Source organism: Erpetoichthys calabaricus, chromosome 4 (genome assembly GCF_900747795.2).
Source record: "Erpetoichthys calabaricus chromosome 4, fErpCal1.3, whole genome shotgun sequence".
NCBI lineage: Eukaryota > Metazoa > Chordata > Cladistia > Polypteriformes > Polypteridae > Erpetoichthys > Erpetoichthys calabaricus.
In genome coordinates, this window is record NC_041397.2 from 70531682 (window position 1) to 70554039 (window position 22358).

A 22358-nucleotide genomic window follows, 5' to 3' on the forward strand; every position below is an offset into this window, starting at 1 on the left:
GTAATTCTAAACCAGTCCTAATCAAGTCAAGTCAAGTGAAATTATTCATTCACACACAGTATTGCAGCATACAGTGGCGTGAAATAATGTTCTCCTGGACCATGGTGCAAAATAGTCATAAACACAGGACAAGTGCAAGACAGGTAAAAAAAACTATACTACACTATAAATTTAAAAAATGGATAAGTAATAATTTGAAATAGATAGTAATAAATAAATAATAACAACATTTAATAGTAAAAATAACATTACTAACAAGTGTAACAAATATACTGCATATAAATTCACTACTAAGGGCAGGCGCACAGCATAGTGTTCAGAGTCTGGACAGCCAAAGGGTAGAAGCTGTTGTAGTAACTGGCAGAACAGGTCCAGATGCTACAGTACCTTCTGCAAGATGGAAGTGGTACGGAGGCAATGGAAAGGGTAGGAGTGGTCCTCCACTTTGCGAATGCAATGCTTTATAAAGATGCTTTTAATGGAGGGCAGAGAGGTCCCAATGATCTTTTCTGCTGTGTGCACTATTCATTGAAGGACTTTACAGTCCGACATATTGCAGTTCCCAAACCAGGCACTGATGCAGATCCCTCTCAATGGTGCCCTTATATTTGTGAATTTCCCATTGGGATTAATAAAGTATCTATCTATCTATCTATCTATCTACAATGTGGTGAGTATGGAGGGAGGTAGGATTGCCTACTTCAGCTTTGAACAAAGTGGAGATACTGCTGCACCTTCTTGGCTATGGAAGTGTTTGAAATGACCAAGTAACATCAGCAGCCAGGTGCACACCAAGGATTTTGGTGCTCCTGACCAGTTCCATTGAAAAACCCTTGAAGTGTAGTGGAGTGTGGACATCATGGACCTTCCTGGAGTCAACAATCATATCTTTCATCTTTTCCACATTAACAGACAGACAATTGTCCTGGCACCAGTCCACCAATTGTTGTATCTTCATTCTATAAACTGACTCATCCTCATTGCTGATGAGACCTGCCACCATTGTGTCACCTGCAATCTTACTGATGGTGGTACAGCCGTACAGAGCTGTACAATCATGAGTCAGCAGAGTGACTAGTAGTGGGCTGAGTACACAGCCCTGGGGAGTGCCAGTTCTCAGTGTGATGGTACTAGAGAGGGTGTTTCTGACTCAGAATGTCTGGGGTTTCTCTGTCAGTAATTCAAAGATCCAGTTGCATAGGGAAGTGTTGTAGCCTAGCAGACTTAAATTCCCTATGAGATCCTGAGGGATGATGGTGTTGAACGCTGACCTAAAGTCAATAAAAAGCATTCTAGCATAAGTGTCATACATGACATACTCAATGTACTAATGCCCCATATAAATTGATTCCCAGCCTTGTGTATGATGTAGCGGGGATAGGTTTAGCCCATTATTGCAGAATGACATTAAAAGGATTTCTACTTAAGAAAAATCCAAATACTTAAATCTCTCGTATTCTATAAACAATCATGCAAGAAAAAGGAAAACAACAACAGTGAAACAAAATATACCATGGGTTCATTCATATGCTAAAAAAGTAAACACAACTGGTAATAGAGAGCAAATGTGAAGATTAGACAAAATCCATCCATCCATCCATCCATTTTCCAACCCGCTGAATCCGAACACAGGGTCACCTGGAGCCAATCCCAGCCAACACAGGGCACAAGGCAGGAACCAATCCTGGGCAGGGTGCCAACCCACCGCAGGACACACACAAACACACCCACACACCAAGCACACACTAGGGCCAATTTAGAATCGCCAATCCACCTAACCTGCATGTCTTTGGACTGTGGGAGGAAACCCACGCAGACACGGGGAGAACATGCAAACTCCACGCAGGGAGGACCCGGGAAGCGAACCCAGGTCCCCAGGTCTCCCAAGCTGCGAGGCAGCTGCGCTACCCACTGCGCCACCGTGCCGCCTGATTAGCCAAAATGAGTTCTAATATTTTATAAGCCTGCCATTGACACTAATTAATTGGTGAGCATGAAAACAATAGGTTAAACTGTCTGCAAGCAGCTAAATTATAGATGGTGTAAGAAATAAACCAAGTTAAAATGGCTACAGAAGTGTCAGGCTTATGGACAATGTGCTTAGGTAAGTCTAATTAAAACAATACAGAACCCAGAGTGTGCCTGCATAATCCATGTAAACTATCATTGCTGCTGCTAATCGTTCCTAAACTAAAAGATTGTATTAATGCTTTACTTGACAAATATACTTTTGTGAGCTGTGGTCCCATTTCCTCCAGATAGCAGCAAATTAAAGACCCTGTAAATGTCTTTTTTAACATGAAATCAGTCTGTCTGAATCTTTATTTCATTAAGTTCACTTTCACTGATGCTGACATTGTTTTCAATCCTGCATTCAGTCTTCAGTCATGAGTAAATGCATACTCTGTAGTCAACATACAGTTGTTTTATTTCTCATTTGCATTGGAATTAAATAAAACAAGGAATAACTATGCACATTTAGGTACAAGGACACACTGAAACTAAATTCTTTAGGCATAAACCATAATCTATAGCTCAGTTATTTCTATCACTCAATCACACATAACGACAATCTGTTCTCCCCAACTACAGTGAACTACCATAATTAATTCAACAGAGGGAAATGTCAATAGCTGACTGAATCAAACACTTCCTTAATAAGAAATGATTTTATGTAAGAAAAGATGACCGCAAGGAGGAAATTAAGATGTTAAAGGGTTTCACAGATTTCCATTATTACTATTTAATAGCTGTCATCTCTGTTAAGTCTTAGCAAATAATAAAATGATAATTTTATACTATAGTCTGGCTCTTTCAAAGCCTATGACAAGCAAAAGCACATGACTGTGCATTAACTTTGTACCAAATGTCTGTTCCTTTCACAAAGAACATTAGACATGACTTGCAACCATTAGGAACATTTAGAGCACATAATCAGAAAGGACATCCTACTTTAAATATTTAAAAATAAGAACCATTTCAACATATTTCTGTTAAGTTCACAGTCAGATCTTCTAATTGTAATCATAATTATGAGTAATGACACATAATCTCTCTTGGAATAGTAAATATTGTGTATTGGAAGCAGTTGGTGATTGTTAAAGTTACCCTGCGTGGAACCTTATTTTTCTAATACATTTATTGGCGATGAACTGCCTGTAGTACCCTGCGAGCCCAAGGAAGGCATGAACCTACGGCTGTGTTTTGGTTCGTGGATACACAAGCACTTCCCCCACCTTGTCCATTTTTGGCTTGAGCAAACCCTTCCTCATGGGTAAAAGCTTGCACATATTAGGGTTAGCCGTCAACCCCGCCAGCCGCGAATTGTCTAGTATCGCCTGAAGATGGACGAGGTGAGATTCCCAGTCATTACTGAAAATGACAACATCATCAAACTAGGCACCTGCGTATGTGAAATGGGGACACAGTATCTGGTCCATCAATCGCTGAAATGTCAACGGTGTGCCCTTGAGACCAAAAGGGAGCGCCTTAAATTCAAACAGTCCATCTGGAGTGGTGAACGTGGTATTCTCGCGAATGGACTCCTTCAAGGGCACCTGCTAGTAACTCTTCATGAGGTCTAGGGTGGAAATACAGTATATAAGGCCTGCCTGAGCTTTCCCAACAACTCATCCACACATGGCATCAGGTATGCGTCAAACTTGGAAATCTTATTCAGACGTCTAAAATCAATACAGAACCGAACTGAACCGTCAGGTTCTGAGACAAGTACAAGTTTGCTCACACGAATTACGTCTAACTGGAGACATCTGCTGAACTTCATTGTGTATCACCTTCCTCAGCGCCTCTGGTAGGTGATATGGGGGCCCCTGTACAGTACCACCGGGCAGAGCTACGATCTTGTGTCCCACAATGTCTGTCCGGCCAGGCATGGGTGAAAAGACATCGGAGTTCCCCTCGATCAGTGAAAGCAATTCTGCTTTCTTCTCATCAGTTAAATCATCCCCAATGGCGACTTCAGTCTGGGGGACTGCTGTAGATGTGACCAGAACTTTGTGGTGGTCATGCCACTCCTTTAAAAGGTTAATATATAAAATCTGTACCTGTTTCTGTCGCCCAGGAATCTTGACTTTATACTTCACTGGGGACATGCGCTCTTGTATTACTGCTGGCCCTTGCCATTCAGCCCAAAATTTATGTGGATCAGGTGGGATCAACACCAGCACACAAACCCCCTTCTTAAACTTGCAGAGTTTACTGGTCTTGTCATAATTACGTTTTTGTGCCTCCTGCTCGGCCTGCTGATGTTCCACCACAATCGAGGACAATCTGGCAATCTGATCTTTCAGAGAAATGACTTAATATATAAATCTTCCCCCACAGGTTGTCATGAGTACCCGTCCATTCTTCCCGAAAAATGTCTAACACCCAGCGCAGTCAGCAGCCAAATAATAGTTCGAAAGTGCTCAAGCGATTGCAGGAATTCCTGGACAGCAAACAGGAGGAAAGGCACTACTGTATCTCAGGAGGTTGGGTTGTCATGGACCACCCGACAAATTATCTGTTTTATGGTTTTATTAAACTGTTCAGTCAGGCCATTCATCTGCGGATAATAAACCGTGGGTTGCAACTGCTTAATTGCAAAACTTTCGCCTAGTTGCTTCATGATGCGAGATATAAAGGGCGTGCCTTGATCAGTTAAAATTTCGCGAGGGATACCAATATGTGTGAACATTTCTGAGAGAGCTTTTGCAATAGACCAGGTGCCCGTATACCGCAGCTTGGCCACTTCTGGGTATTTTGTGGCGTAATCGATTAACATCTAAAGGGACATCTAAAATATGCACGTTACAAGGGGTGCCCTGGCGGGTCAGTGACTGGAATTATTTGACAGTTGGGACAGGCCTTACAGAACTGCTCCACATCCCGGTCCATATTCACCCAATAAAAGCATTTTGAAATGCGTTCTCTCATCTATTCCGAGCCAAGGTGACCCCCCAAAATGTGACTGTGAGCATTTTTTTAAAACTTTCTCCCTGTGCCCACTTGTCACTACCTGCACTACCTGCCCACCTGCTAGATATGCCCATCGCCCATGAAAATAGAAATCACCTGATACAGGAAACCATCCTTAATTTAATAATGTGGCATTTTAAAGTTCGGGTCCTCTCTCTCCAGATAGTAAGAGTCATTTGTGACATGGGCTTGTTTGAATGCAAAACCCAAGGTGCTATTGGGTCATTGCAGGCAAGCAAACTCCTTCTGAATGTCAGCTGCTGCTTCCTCTGTGTCCGACGCAGCACCTCACTTACCTGATGCAGCACTGTGCTCATCTTCCACCGCTATTTTGTTTTCATCTTGGTCCGTACTGGGTGTTTGGTCTGGGGAGGCTGTTGGAGAAATCTGCCAGCTGTCCTGTGTCCTCACTTGAGGATTTGTTCCCAACCTCGCTGGACAACTCTGATTCAATTTCAGACCCAGTTCCTTGACTGACATTGTCAGCGCCAAGCCCTCTTTATCCACTCTATCCACTGCAGTGGGAGGCACTCTGTAGGTGGCCAAGACCCATGGGAAGAGGGCATTCCTTTTTCCTATTAAGAGTGGCCAGGGTGAGGTGTCTAGTACGGCAGCCCAAAACTTAAAGTTCTTCCCTTTAAATTTCAGAGGTATAATACTCATATGGTTTAATGTCCCCATGGATGCAGCGGATGTGCACTTGCTCTGTGGTCTTATAAGCGGTCTGCCGGAGTGAGTCACGGTGGACTATGCAGAGGTCACTACCACAGTCCAACAGTACCGAGACTTCCTGCCTGGCAAATGCAAAAGAGACCTTAAAATTGTTCTCATTTAACATTTTGAGATACCTAGGCCAGACCGATGATCATGGTTTGCGTAGGTGGGAGATGGAATTCCCGAGCCAGATGTCCTGGTTGATCACAGTGAAAGCAGCTGCGATCAGTCCGCAATATGATGTTGCCATGATGGCGTCTTCCACCTGTGGCATTGGAGAGCCTAGAAGTCTGTGCTGGCTGGATCCAAGTCGGGGTCAGGCCTGGGTAGCTCCATTGTTTCCAGGTGGCTTGTACGCCCCCCAGTCTGCAGGTCAGAACTAACAGAAAGTTGACGTCGTTCTGTATCATTTCATTACAAAGGTTCTGGTCTGTCCCTGACAGCACTACATTAATAGTGAGCTTCTCCACAATGCACTTGAAAGTGTTTCCACGGATCCAGCTGTGCATCAGGAGTACTAAGTCCTGGATCTGTCCTCATATAGTGTGGTCCAGATCAATATGCCACAGACGAAGCTGGCATCCCTTGACCACAGGGTTCACCACCGTACGGAAAAGGATCTATTGCTTCAGGAAGCCATAATCATTGAGTCTTTCAGGAGGGAGGTTTCGCACGACCTGTAGGGCATGTTATAGAGTACCTGTCAAATAATACAAAGAGTACACAACCCTAATTAGGGCTCATCAGGTGTATGCACCTTTGCTTCTCCTTCTGGAGATTGAATCTCAGATATTAGCGCCTGAGGCAAAGCCTCAGACTTTGTGCTACAGCGGTTACTTCTCTTACTTGTCAGGGTGTAGATCGGAGCATTATATCCATAGGTCTGAATCGCAATCTGATTATTTGGGTGGTTACCTAGCAGGTAACACTTGTAATTGGTCGGCCAGTCGGGAAACATCTGCCACGCCCTCTCATTTGCGAGAATCAGATCATAGGCATGTTATAGAGTACCTGTCAAATAATACAAAGAGTACACAACACGTGTTTCGCCCTAATAAGGGCTCATCAGGTGTATGCACCTTTACTTCTCCTTCTGGAGATTGAATCTCAGATATTAGCGCCTGAGGCAAAGCCTCAGACTTTACGCCACAGCGGTTAGTTCTCTTACTTGTCAGGGTGTAGATCGGAGCATTATATCCATAGGTCTGAATTGCAATCTGATTATTTGGGTGGTTACCTAGCAGATAATGCAAACATTTCCACCACAGCCTCTCAGCTGCAAGAAGCAGATCATAAGCATGCTATATATTGTGGCAGGAGGCCTTGGGGCCAGACCCAGCCAGGATGCCTGGAAGGACAGGTAGGAGATCTATACGTCCCCCAGGCCACGAGGGGGCAACTGCCCTGGATAGCAAAGGGACCACTGGAAACTAGCAGGGAGGTTCAAACCCATGGGGGCCCGTGGCTACCGTGGAGGAAGGACCTTCCAGTGACGCCTGGAGTGCTTCCGGGTGCTCATGTGGCACTTCCACCACACCAGGAAGTGCTGCCGGAAGAACGTCAGTGAGCACCTGCAGCACGTCTAGGTGACAATAAATGGGGCCGCCTTCCTACAGTCGAGGAACAAGAGTCGGGAGCTGGAGGTGGACGAAGCTCCAGCGACAGGAGGAAGAAAGGCAGCCCGCAGACAATTGTAGTGGCCCGTGTTTAGGGGTGTTTGGTGCGGGAATACTGTGTGCTGTCGGGACTGTGTTGGGACTTTGGGTATGGATAAACATGTGTTTTATAACCCTGCTGGTGTTAGTCTGATGGTGTTTGGGCGACCTCTCACAATATATATATAAAGTATATGCATTTATGCATGGCAGTGCACAAAAAAGTAGCCCTGCATACATTTTCAGAGCCAAAACCTGGCTTTAGCAGCAGTAAAGGTAGTCAGGTGAAGCTAGAGTGAGTCCACGTGATTTTTTTTGTTTCTTTTTGTTAGTGCTGTACAGAAAACAATATTTATTGGAACAGAATAGTTTTATTTTGGACATGTGCAGGCTCATTCAAGTTGATATGTGAGAGATTCAAAAGACAATATCTCATTGCAAGTACTCATGGAAATGGCATATTTCAACAACTGATGAAAAAGTGGTGTACTACTGATTGTGTGAGCAATGCACCAAGAACCTCTTCCTTTTGTTGTCAAGACACTGAAAATCATATGGAAAGACATCCAAGCAAGAGGTGTATTAGTTCTTTATCACCTGGCATTCAGTATGTGTTTGCCTATATATAGTATGTGTATTAATGTGTATGTTTATATTCAATACATGTTTTTAACTTTCTACACCAGGATTGTGTACTAACCCCTACTCTCTCTTCTGTTTCCTTTTCCGGTGTCCTTTTGGTGATGGCTTGCGCCACCACCATCTACTCAAAGCACTGTGATGTTCCAACAGTGATGGATTAAAAGCCAGAAGTCTGCATGACCAACATCTTCAAGTCCTTCCGTGAGAACCCTAAATACAAAGAGGACTATTTCATTTATGTTAGGTAGAATGCCCAGAGGGGACTGGGTGGTCTCATGGTCTGGAACCCCTGCAGATTTTATTTTTTTCTCCAGCCGTCTGGAGTTTTTTTTTTTTGTTTTTGTTTTTTCTGTCCCCCCTGGCCAACGGACCTTACTCTTTTTCTATGTTAACTAATGTTGTCTTATTTTAATTTCTTATTTTGTCTTTTATTTTTCTTTTCTTCATTATGTAAAGCACAATGAGCTACTTTTTTGTTTGAAAATGTGCTATATAAATAAATGCTGTTGTTGTTGTTGTTGTTGATTGTCCAGAAAAAAAAAAAAATCACACAAGCACCTCAAGCCAAAAGATATTAATTGATTTTAATGTAGTGTCATATGATCTAAGGGCACATATTTGCCTAGCACTGGGCTAATGAGAGGTGCTGAGTTGTTAATTAATCACAATTCATTGCTTAATTTGGCTTATGTGTGATAAAAACGGGTGGAGAAACTTCCATAAATATTACAGGTTTCTATCCCTAATGTGAAATTATTAAGGTAGTTTAAGACACTGTAGTTCATCTCTAGCTGCATATATCTAAAACAGGATTTATTTAATATACAATTAAAATATCCTACAATTGTAAGCTTATTAGAGTTCATATTGTTAATGTAGGGAATTAAAGAGATAACATTGACTATAAAGTTTTTACTATCCCAATTGGGTACATAAATGTTAACCCAGTTTAATTTAGTTTTGCTCAGTTTCCCCACCACCATATTAAAATTCCTTTAAAATGTCTGAGATTCTCTCTGTAGCTATAAAAGCGTTTGCTTTATGAATCCAAATTCCCACTTCTTCTTACTGTAGCTAAACGGAGAATCCTGACCAAACAAGTCTTGTTTCAATCTAGGTTGATCCTTAAACTTTTGCCAGTTTTCTCCTCAACGATCTTGGACTAACTGAAATTCAATTATTTAGTGGAATTATAAACAGCCCAGTTCACTGGTTATTAAGATGTCAGCACATTCTAGTGAGTGCATGAGAAACACTCCAGAAACTCTTCTATTCTTTTCCTCCTCCAGTCCAGTCTTCAGTTAAACATATTGCTTTTTCTTTTCTTGTCTGCATTGTATTATGGTGCTAAGTGAATAACACTGACGCAGCAAGAGCTGCTCTAAAAGTGATTTTTAAGTGTCAGAGATGTTTTTATAGCATTTCTCTCATGTGTTGTTACCTCTAATAGTAATATTACTGTACCGATATCTAATTTGTAATAATTATCTTCACCCATTACAAATCTGAACAAGTTAGATGTTTTAGTTTCTTATTTTTGTATAGTTTCTTAAATTGTTTGAGCTGCAGCTGCTACATTCTTACTTGGTGGAAACGTAAACTACCTTAACCAAGATTTGACTAAATTCACACTGCAGATCAAAGCCCTATAGCCCGCAGTTTAATGGAGAGCAGATGCAGTCTCTGACTGTGCTGTTATTACATCATCTTGTATTGATTTACAGACAGGCCCATTCACCTGTTTGACTATTAGAAACTATGTTCCTGTCACACACATATCCATTTACTTCAATATCTGTGTCTGAGTCAGTAATTTTTAAAGCACATTTCACTAAACATATTATCATGCAGATGCGTTCAACTCGTCCAGTTTATTACATAAAGACTGTGTGCATTGCTTGTAATAATCACTAGCAATGGTGATTTAAAGCATAGTCTAACTCAAAGTCTGTCTCTCTTTCCTCAGGTATGGGATTTCAGACTTTTCAATTCATCTAAGACTGTAACAGTTAAAAAGACATTAATTGTAAGTGGTCTCATCGACAGCAGCACCTTCCAGCTGTAAATTAACAGTGCCAGCCAAACACCTGTGACTTCTAGTGCAGGGAATGTTATTAGTATCTTGGTGGATATTATTCATGTTTCGACCTGACAGATGCTGTGATCACCACACTAGTCCCTTCTACTTGGCCAATATGGAGTGTTACACATATGCTCATGGGAGGCAGCTAAAGGGCTTGAAAGAAGGTAATTCCACACCAGGCCAGGGTGGTAACAGAGTGCATTAATCCTCTCTCTATTATCTGTGCAGATCCAACACGGAAAGTCCTGCCTGGGTCTGACAAAGTCACCTCCGGTTCCTGGCTAGACAATGTCACTTCCGGTTCCTGTCTAGATGACGTCACTTTCAATTCCTGTCTAGATGATGTTAGTTCCCTTGACCGACCTTAAAACCCTGCCAACTACCTTCAGTTAATCAGTTCTGTTTTGGACTCAATCTGTACACAACTGTGCATCTTATTTTACTCTTTTGCAGCCAAGCCCAAGTATACAGGTGGCTTCCCCAAACCTTTTTGGTGTGTCAAAGCTGATTATTTCACAAGAGATATATTGCTACTTGAAGAATGAGGAATTAAGGAGGGGACAAAGTATGAAATCGCAGACCAAAGCACTTACAGATCAGGATGTGGTCAGCTACCTGCATTGGCCAGTGCTGTGGGCTGGCCAACTAGTACTTAGAGAGAGCACAGGGCTAGATATTCTCAGAATCTGGAAGGTTCTTTCCAGAAGGCTGGGCAACCCATTGGTAGGACTTAAATAGGAGCACCAGAATTACAAGGTGATCCATTGTCCAGTAGTCTGTATGAGAAGGCTTGCTGAGAACGGAGAAAGATGGAAAAGGCTGGGGGAGTTGATATACTTGAGGGCACATTGAGTGGTAACTGTGCAGTTGGAGGGTGGAAGGAGAGCCTACTCACTACAGAGAAGGTGGCAGGAAGCAGCATCCCAAAAAACTTGTGCTTTAGAGGAAATTATTAGGAGGTTGCCACACATCTGCAGGTCCTGCCGAGTGTGACCCATGATCACCATGAGTACACATGAAGGGGGAAATATAAGGTGAGCAGAAACTTGCCCCAGCATCTAAGGGCATATTTAATATTTTGCAGGTGTTCCTCTTGGTCCCTAACAGTGGGGAGGTTTTCCTAAGCATGCAAGGGTTAAGTAATAAAATATTAATAATAGTAACTATACTAATATTGCAATAGAAATAATAATAAAAAAATAAAAATTAATTTTTTAAAAAAAGTTAAAAAATGGCCAAGATGGAAAAGATAAATAGAAATAAACAAAAACAGAAATAAAAAAAAACATGAATTGGTATAATGACAATAGGTAGGTCAATAAGTATAGTAAACAAGATACAGTAGATGACTCTTATTTGTGCAATACTTATAATAATGACTGGTTGAACTTTAGCTTAACTATTTCTTATATTTCCATTTTTGACAAAGCAGAGCCCTTTGGCTACTTGTGTATGTCCATTCACTTCATCTTTTTTCAGTAGTTAAATGCTCTGTCACATTGCATGATTTTTTCAGTGATTTTCAGTTGCAGACTTTATTTACATAATCATAGCAAGTCAGAGGCAGTTGCAGCACTTTGGACCATCATGCAATTTGACATCCTCAGTTAATCCAGTCAAACTAGATCAAACATTTCTGAATTTGTCTTAAGTGGCAGAGTTTATGCAAAAACTGACAACCAATGAGCACTCACCATGAACTTCAATACATGCAATTTCATCAGAAGGAAACAGAGGAAGTGTTTTGGACCTTGCAAACAGAAGATAGGCACATCTGTCGGATATTGTTTGTTTCATGTATCATGACAGAATGTGAAAAAGAAAAAAATGAAAGGGTCAAGATTGCAACTGGACTGGCCATATGTGCAAATGCAGCCCACTATTGAGTGTCAGAAAAAGAGCCTAGTTCACAATACTTTGAAAATGTGAAATTATGCTGGAAAGGTGACAGGGAGCCATGTAGTTTGTCATCCCGTTATTATTAGGCAAAATAAACGGCGGTTTAGTGAGTATTTAAAGTTCTAAAACTAAATAAGGAAAAAACAGAAATCTTTGTGATTGGCAAACATGGAAACAGCGAGAATATTAGAAATTAGTTTTAAAAGTCAAATCGGAAGCAAAGAATTTAGGGGTAACTATTGAATCTGACCTAAACTTTAAATCGCATATTAACCAGATTACTAGGACTGATTACATTTTTTCACTTAAGGAATGTAGCAAAAATTAGACCTCTTATAACTTTATAAGACATTGAAAAAGTAGTTCACACTTTTGTTTTCAGTCGACTAGATTACTGTAATACACTCCTAACAGGACCACCTAAGAAAGATATCAACCAGTTGCAAATAGAACAGAATGCAGCAGCCAGAATCTTAACTTGAAAAAGAAAATTTGAGCACATCTCACCAGTTTTAGTGTTGGTTGTCCTTGTTATTGAGAATTGACTTTAAAATACTACTAATGGTTTATAAAGCCTTAAATAATCTTACTCTGTCCTATATTTTAGAATGCCTGTCCCCCTATACTCCAATTCATAACGTTAGAACCTCGTATGCAGGTCTGCTTATAATTCCAAGAGCTAAACTTAAAAGAAGTGGTGAGGTGGCCTTTTGCTGTTATGCACCTAAAACCTGGTATTCTTTACCAAATTCACCAAGCTATGGAACATTTTAACAAACTGCTAAAAATCCATTATTTTAATTTGGCTTTTTCGTAGCTACATTTTAGTTGTATTCCTAATAGACTATATGGGCATGCAATTATCATATTCTTCAGGGATCCACAATCTTTACTAATCTCTACTATTTTCTGTTGTCTTTTCTTTTCCTTTAATGTAAAAAACAATTTTTTTCTTAAACAAAAATTTTTCAAACTCACTTTTGCTAACTTGTTCCATTCTGTTTCTCTTCTTGGCACCCAAAAATCTCATGTGGTCCTACAGCTACCCTAAGTAGAATGTTGCTCTTGGTCATCAAATGAGGTATCAGGGTGAATTGAATCCTTTAGCATCAATTAACAAAGACAGACACAAAAGCAGACAATCATATATGGCAGTGATGGAGAAGCCAAGCACATACCAGATGTTATTGTGGAGGAAGAGATATCAGTTATCTTAGGTCAGCCTGACTGTGACTTTTTTATTCCAAAGAATCCCCAAAAGTTTGTTACTCCAGAAACATTTTATTTTACTTTTCTCTGTTGCTAATCAGTCACATCTTATTTTAACATTTCTATTATGTTTTAACTGAAGGTAACTGATTTCTGCTTCACTATTTAACCAAACAAGCTTTTGCATTTGACTATCTCTGTATGTGCTATCCTCTGTGAGTTTAACATATACTGTACACTACCAGTCAAACGTTTTAGAACACCTCAGTTTTTCTTCAAATTTAATCATCTGAAATGTGATGAATACCCTGCAATGGTGAAAAGATAATCAGTAAAGTGCCAAAGGCTTAAATTTAAAGTTTAGGTTAACAAAAACTGAAAAAAGGAAATTACAGAATATACAAATGGGCCTTCTTTAGGAAACAACTAATAGATCACAACCTAAAGTTAATTAAACCTTGCAAGTTAAGGCAAACAATTTGCACAGGTGTCCAAACTTCTGTTGATTACTTAAAAACCTCTCTGTTTGTCTTAAAGCAGAGTTGGAACAGACTGTGTTACTACACCCTCTGAAATACTACTCTGACAGTATTACACTGTAGAACGTTGTAAATTCCTGGGATATTGGTAAGAAAACATCAATTAACAAATGAAATGAGGCAGAGTATTATGACCCTTTCACTTGTAGCCCTTTCATTTAAAGAAATATTAAAGAAATGACATGTGGACACAGAGAGAATGCATCAACTCAAAATAGTGGGCCAGAAATCTAAGTAAAGTCCCTGAGGCTGTGAGACACAAGCACCAAATAATACACCTCAAGCCATCGTTGTTCTGTAAAATACAGAAGACATTATTTGTACACGATTTATATGTTGGATATAACATCTGTAACACATATAAATGTTATCTAAAGGCATTCCAAAAATATATTGAAATTTCTAATTTCTTCTCTGTCTGAACAAACATCAACAACTCTTTCTGATACCATCACTCAAGAGGATTACGTGTAAAACCCTAAAGGGACTGTAAGAAATTTCTATTGATGACATTGGAGACAACTGTGAAACTAAAAGCATAAATATTTATTTGTAAAAAATGTGACATTTTAACTTACTCATTTAGTTTTCTGAAAGATGTCATATAATAATAGTTTAAATGTCATTATGCAAAAGGGAAATCTAGAGGATCAAATCTTAATCAAAATTATGTAATCCTTTTATTTCCTTTGCTGAATAAAAGGTCTTTCTCATAGCTTAATTACACTGTTTAGAGTTTATATTCTATATAAAACTCCTGGGATGAGTTACATTACGTCGCACATAATGTTAACATTAAAGCTCTCCTTTGGAAGAAATACTACTGAGCTTTCCATAACCAGCTTCTTCCTTCATAATTAATGAGGTATTGCAGAATACTATAAACATTAAATTTATTTCATACTGTAGAACAGGTGGCAATGGATTTAAAAATAGTAAAAAAAATAAGAATATTCTGACATTTTGAATTCCCTATGTGTGGACACTTGCTGAATGAATTAATTTGCTATCACAGACCATAAAAGTCTTGGGCTGTCTCACAAAACCTGCTTGCCTGTTGGAACCATAGTTGGCAATGACATGATGCAGCGAAGTATTACAAAATTATTGCTGTCATATGGGAATTGTATAAATAGTTTATACTTTTAATAACATAAAATCAGTATGTAAGGCTAATTTAGATTTGCCATGCATCTTTCTAAATTTTTAAGTAGATCACATAGAGACTTGTGAATTTCCCATTGGGATTAATAAAGTATCTATCTATCTATCTATCTATCTATCTATCTATCTATCTAGAGACCGTATTCAGGACATTATCTTCCCCAAGACACTAGAGGGCAGCCCACCATGGATCCCCACAGGGCATATCAGGACTTATAGTTTGGTACAGCCCTGTTGGGCTCCGTGGTTGCGGCCAGGGGGTGATACAGGTGCTGCTGGGTCCTTGGAGGAACCTCTTCTGTTACACCCAGAAGTGCAGCCTGAAGAAGTTATAGAAGTTTATAGAAGGGTTTCTATAAAATGAGCCACCTCATCATTAACTGGAGTGCCAGAGTCAGGTGGAGGAGGACAATGCTTGTGAGGAGGAGTGGAGACAAGGAAGAGAGAGAGAGGGTGCTGTGTTGAACTTGTGTCTTAGCCTGTTTGTGTCGGGGTTGAGGGAGCTGTACGCCCCCTGGTGGACCACAAGATATATGACTAAAAGGAAAGAAAACATATGACTTGGCATTCACAGTCACAGTGAGGCATTATACAGGTGTATTGCTCTTGGTATATAGGAGACCCAGTAAGGTTTCTTGACACACTTGAATAATTTGCTGAATAATTTGTTAGCTGAAAGTCTTCAATGTAAGTGTCAGAGAGAGGATGAGCAGCATTATTCATAACGTTCCTTAGTTTTGTTTTAAGTCTCTGCTCCACTACTATCTACAGGTGGTCCAGAGTGCATCCCATAACTGCCTGATCATCTTGGTAATTCGATGGGCCTCTCTTGAAGTGATGTTACCAAACCAGCACACCACAGAGTAGAAAATCATATTGGCAACCACAGAGCTGTTAAAATTTGAAGGATGTCACTACCCACATTAAAGGAACATATTCTCCTAAGGAAAAAGAGCTTGCCCCTTTTTATATAGTTCTTCTGTGTTGTGTCACCTGTCCAGCCTGTCATTGATGTGGACCCCTAGTACTTATAGGAATGCATCACAAATACGACAACTCCCTGAATAGTGATCAGACATACAGGCTCTTTGGTGGATTGTAAGTCAATCACCAGCTCTTTGGGTTTGCCAAAAAACACAGTTTCACACCAGACTCCTACAGTCTGTCTCATCCCTCTTGTCAATACACCCCATATATGTAGAAGCATCAGAGAATTTCTCCAAGTGATATGACCTGGTGTTGTATTTATAGTATCAACAAATAGTATATAAAAAGTATACATTTTTACTCAAATATTGTTTTTAGTATATTTTACCATATTTTGATTCACACCTGAAGCTTCTCTACCTACTCTTGGAGACATTCATGTAAGATGATTTCCACCAGGCAGAGTTTGGTGTTTGGCAGACTTACTGTATAATTCCCAGAAAACCTATGTGGTGTAACCAGGTGGGCTCACCATTTTCAAGGTGAAGGGGTAGGGACTTAGTGATGCCAGGTTGGTCACAGGCAATGGTTGGATCCAGAACTGCCAGACCAATGTGATGGCTCATGTTACAGAAAGCAAAACATTTCTAGAGGTGAAGAATAGAAATTAAAATACACAGGCTAGACAAAGTTAGAATCCCCATGAAATGACTTCTTAATTAAGGGTGGTTTCACTCTCCATGCCCTGGCTGGGTTTCATACAGCTAAAATTTATAGTAGTGGACAAAGTAAGGAAAACAAAGTTTACAAGAACTGTACACAACATACAGTGTCAATGTACCTTTGCATTATCTACCTTAATAAATTAAAATATTTTTTTTCCATGGTATGGTCAATTAAAACCTCTGTGAATGGAGGTCACAGCCCATCATCTTGGAAGTCCTAAGTCCAGAAAATTATTGCAATGTGTCAGCTAAGAAAAACAATCAAGAAAAAGCATCATATTGCTTGGTTTTAAAATTGAAACTGTTGCGTACTACTCTAAAGGAAGGACCGGGGTAGAAAGCTTATCTAGGACACTATCTCCCCCAGAATGCTACAGGGCGGCCCCTCTGACTTGGCCACCACCAGGGGGCACCTGGACAATTGCTGAGACCTTGGCTGCAGCACTTCTGACACACCCAGAAGTGCTGCAGCAAGTAGGTCATCAAGCACCTGGAGCACTTTCGGGTTGCCATATAAAATGAGCCAGCGGCCACTACTCCAGGAGCCAGAGTTGGGTGGATGAGGATGAAACTTGCTGAGGAGGAGTGGAGGCAAAGAGGGAGAAAGAACAGAAGGAATAAAGAAATAAGGGGATTGTGCTTTTTGTACTGTGCTGGAACTGCGCTGCACAGGTGAGAAATGGGGGAAGGTTTTTTCCACATGGAAAAAATTAAAAAAATAAAAGTGTGTGTGCTGAACTTGTGCCCTGCGTCTGTCTGTGTTGGGTTTGGGTGTCAGGAGTGCCCTCTGCAGGCCACAACACTAAATTTATTTGCAATCCAGTTAAGAGTTTTAAGATCTAGAGTTGTATGGCAGCCTTTACAGAAGCTCTCTCTTTTTTAAAAAATTTATTTAGAATTATTAATGCCTTAATGTTATTAATTAGTAATGTTAAGATTTGGCCTCTGGCTTGTTGACATATACTGTATTTTTTAATGAATTTTTAAACTAAACTGAAGAGATTCTGCTGTCAATGCAGTCCCATGCACTGGCAGCCTCAACTGCCTCTGAGACAAGCTGCAAACTTAAGAAATGTCAAATGATCTGATGGCTGCTAACGTCTACAACATCTAAAAATATAAAGACTGAGGAATGTAAACTGGGATGTATTAAACATTCCTGTATTCACCTGCTAGCACTGCAATCACTGTCACCAGTTACGCCCTAGAGCAGAAGAGCTGCTCCTCCAAAAACGAAAAGTGCAAATTCCTGGAGCAAGGATAAAAGTTACAAACTCATCTGGAGATGAAGGAGGTGAAGATGCAGAGTGAAAACAAAAGTAAGGAGGAAGGAATTCAGACTTGACCTGACCTAACTTCATATAATGAGAAATATTCTATTACTTTAATGTACTGTAAGTTGTTTGATCCTGAGCAACAAAGATAAATTGCAATAAACGTAGGTAGGTGACCAAAGCAAAATACTACATGAAACTTGAGAGCATCTGCCAAATGGAATAGAAGCAGGATGTGCTAGTGATCATTGGTGACCTGAATGCAAAAGTTGTTCAAGTTCCAAAGCAAAAGCATGGGAGACATTTCTCTGTTCCTATGGTATTGGAGGAATCAATGATAAAGGCAAGTGATTGCTAGAGTTCTGTGCACGTAACTCACTAGTAGTTGGAGGTACTCAATTCCCACACAAATTGATCCATCAATATACATGGACATCGCCTGGTGAATTGATCAAGACTCAAATAGACCATATCATCAACCAAAAATGGAAGAGACCTTTGCTTGTAATTAGAACTTTCTGAAGAGCTGACATTGGCTCAGACCATGAGTTTGTGGTTGCAGATGTCAGACTTGGGCTTAAGCAGTCAAGGAAAGCACTAAAATTAGTCAATGCTTATGTTGACCACAATCTGAGTGCTGACCCTGCTATACAGGAGGCCTTCAACATATGACTAGAAGGGAGATTTGCAGCCTTAGTCAGTGTCGAACAGGAGCCACATAAATTCTGGGTGTCATTCAAAACAGCTGTGCATAGCACTGCAGACGAGGTGTCAGGGAAAAAAGAAGAAATAATGGGTTTGATCCACAACTGTTTAAAGAGTGGCAAGAATGTAAGGTGAAAAGGGATCGATCATGTGAGGTCTTTCAGGAATTGTATGGTCAATTGAAAAAACAAGTTAATTAAAGCTACCGCAAGGATAAATAGCAATGAGTTGCTGAGCAAGTGTACAAAATGGAAAAAGCAGCAATGATAGGAGATCAGAGGACGATCTTTAGAATTACCACAGAATTGTCTAGCAGATGTACGTAGATGCAAATCACACAGCTAACATTAGAGACAAGAACGGTGTACTTTTGGAAACTGATGAAGAACAACTCCACAGAGCATTTCCGTGAGTTACTTAATGCCAAACCTCCAAGCATCGAGTGGACGGAAGCAGAGCTCAAACTATGGAACCTGGGTCCTCTGGACATTAACGATGGAGTACCCAAATTGCATGAGATAACAAAAGCTGCCCAAATAACAAAGTGCCAGGCATTGATGGCGTTACAGTAAGATTTTTTTAGAACATGGTGGCCCAATCATTCTGACTGGGCTGCAACAAAGTTATTATCAGAATATGGGAAAGTGAAGTTATTGCGTTAGACTGGAAATGTGGCATCATCATTCTGAATCCAAAAAAAGGCAACATCAGCCACTGCAAGAACTATCGTGGTATTTGCCTGCTCAGTGTAGCTGGTAAAGTTTTTACCAAGGTGGTACTCAACAGATTTAGAACTACCTTGGATCAGATGCTACAAGACAACCAGACGGGCTTCAGACCAGGCCAATCCTGTCAAGATTAACCATTCAGCCTGTGTCAAATCATTGAAGGGAGTTTCAACTCCTGTGTGCAATGAACTTTGTTGATTTCAGGGCTGCATTTGATTCAGTACATTGGGCTTCTCTGTGGGCAGTACTTAAATTAGTACTTTGGATATGACACATACAAAGAATCCAAATGTTGTGCTCAAGCTGAAAACAGGCAGTCTGGGTGGTTCAGGATAGCTGCTAGTATGTAGCAAGGATGCATTTGATCCCCTCGGTTGTTTGCAGTCTTAATCAATTGGATGCTAAAGGTGTGCCAATAAATATGGCATGATGCTTCGGCCATGAAGGACCAGTAGATACCAAGTTATTGTCAGATCTGGATTTTGTTGATGACATCATCCTTTTAGAGAGTACTGTACACGGATTGATCACCACCACAGAGTATCTCCAAAATGTTGGAGTCACAATTACGTTAATCAGCTACAACAAACCAAAGCTAAGCAGTTATCCTTACATGAGGGCAAGGTGTTGTAATTGTAAGCAACTTCAAATATCTCGGTTTGTATGTTACAAACAATGGGTCAGTACTAAAAGAAGTGTCTACCAGATTGGCCAGTGCTGCTGGTGCCTTTGGTATGAATGCACTTGTAATCTCAGTACAAATGTATAGTTCCGAATCATGGGCACTCACAAAAGTCACGGAACGCCGAATAGACGACTAGATGCATTTGACCAGTGATGTCTGCAATGCATCCTTAGGATTAACTGGAAAATGAAAATTAAGAATACTGAGGTGCATGCAAGAACAGGTATAATAAGGCAAAAGTGGTCACAGTGGCTGGGCCACTTCCTGCGGATGGATAACGGCATATAATACTATGGCAACTAATTCAGTAGAAGACAATGAACAGGAGGAAGAAACCCAGGCAGACCACGAACTTGGTGGGATGACATCATACAAGCAGATTTGGCATTCCTCAGATTATCACTTGAAGCTGCAAAACAAGCTGCCAAAAACCGAGAACCATGGTGGTGTTTCATTGTGTTAACAGTCAGTGCAGCAATGCACACGTCTCTATGATGATGAGGATAAAGTTATTTGAACTATTACATCTCATATCGAGTTACGGCAAGTCCCTCTATCCAAATATTAAAGATTTTAAATATAAAGCTGTGGTACAATCTGAGTAGGTCTGATCTTATTTTACTGCTGCCTCCAAACCCTGGTATTGACAGCAGCAGCTCTCTGTTATCTAAGCCAAGTTATTATGTATTTTTGGGGTGGAGGTTTCAGTGTTTTGTTTTTATCATATTAATTTTTTGGAACTTCTGTAAAAAATTTTAATTTCAAATAAAATAAATTTGGTCTATCTCTCTATTTACAGAGATAGCAGAGTTAACTTTAACCTTCTTTGTAGCTTTTTAGATAATGGGCATAATATTCAAGGAAAAAAATGCATTAAAATGGTTTTAACAAAAGTAATTTTCAACTGAAAAGTATGAACTCAACGATTTCCTGATTCTTGTGTCCCAGGGTGTTTTATTTGGTATTTGCCTATAAGCTAGAAAATGTCATAAAGTACAGCCCTTCATTTGAACACACAAAAGCAAACTCACTTTTTATACTGGTAATATCTGTTTTTGGTCAAATATCTTACCAATAATTCAGTATCTTTATTTTCAAAAAGTCAAGAGAAACTTCTGTACTTTATTGGATATTACATGAGTATGAATGGTGGATATTAAATTGGTATGCTAACATTAAAAATGGTATTGCTGCATACCAATTAAGCACCATCTCCTGTGAAACAGTTTTAGGAAGATGAATACAGTAAACAATATAAGAACAACAGAGAAATGCTATTTTAAAATTCTAAAAAGCCTGACGTTAGCTGTCAAGAAGAAAAAAATGTGGACTCTGAATTCATATACGATTGCTACAAGACACATACTTCGTTCTACCACTAGATGTCAGAAGAGGAAAATCTTTTTTTTTTTTTTTTTTACAATAGCTGGCTACAGACTTTGATTATTATATACTGTACTGCAGTGAAACCAAAAATAATAAGCATACACAGAAAAAACATTTTGATATTAACAGATATATACATAAATTATTGAAAACGTTTGTTCAATTATAGCTCTATTTTACAATGTCCCATTCCAAAAACAGTTTAAATATTACACCAAAAGCTATGAGATACCATAATGTAAGAAAGTGCAAATATTTGTCATGAAAACACAGAGAGTTTTGTCATTTTATATGATTTGCTTCTTCAAGCGCTATATATTGGAGATAAATATAAAACTATCCTAATGTCTTTAACTGCTATATACTCCTATAAAATTTCCTCTTGGAAAACCGGGGGTCCATAGATTGTATCAAAAGGGCCGACATTTGACATGTTAGATTATAGCTGGAATTTGCAAAGAATACTAGAAGTATAACAAATTTATAATGGAAAACCTCTGGAGCCAGGACGATCTGTGTAGATTGTGAGGATCATTCCCTACCCAGCCAAGAAGCCGTCATGAAAGGAAGACAAGAATGGTGGCACAACCTGGCCAGGAGAAGAGTGGCAGTACTCCTCTAACTAGGTCTCAGTTTGGACACTTTCTCACTACATGTCCCAGGCAACCATGTCAGGGTCGTTGGGTGCCATTTTATGGACCTCTGTATTTTGGGAAACTGCCATATGACCCAGAAGGGCTTTTGCTGTGCAATGCCATGACACCAGAAGCTCTCACAATTACATTATAAAAGGATCTTATATGCATCAGAAAGTCATAGTCAGGAGACAATGCACAACACTCACAGAGGGGGAGTAGAAGGAGATGGAGTTGCTTAGTTGTGTATCATACTATCATGCATTGGTGCCTCCTAGTGTTCACAACTTAATGTAAAAAGTAACCTACCATTATTTAAAAATCTATTTTTTCTACATACTCCAGATATTCCTCTCACATTCCAAAGTTTGCATTGGTAGGCTAACTGATTAACTGGTGACCATAAATTGG

General features: G+C 39.9%; 1 protein-coding gene and 1 long non-coding RNA gene across 3 annotated transcripts in view; one reads left to right on the forward strand and one right to left on the reverse strand.

Annotated features, from left to right (window-relative positions):
- The window catches only part of LOC127527714 (uncharacterized), a 47476-nt gene extending 34762 nt beyond the window's left edge, over positions 1 to 12714 (forward strand). For both annotated transcript variants that reach the window (XR_007934875.1, XR_007934876.1), the window contains exon 2: positions 12629 to 12714. This is a non-coding gene — a long non-coding RNA (uncharacterized LOC127527714). The remainder of the gene's footprint in view (positions 1 to 12628) is intronic.
- Positions 1 to 22358, reverse strand: part of gpc5a (glypican 5a) — a 1336984-nt gene that overhangs the window by 860526 nt on the left and 454100 nt on the right. The gene's annotated exons all lie outside the window — the stretch shown is intronic.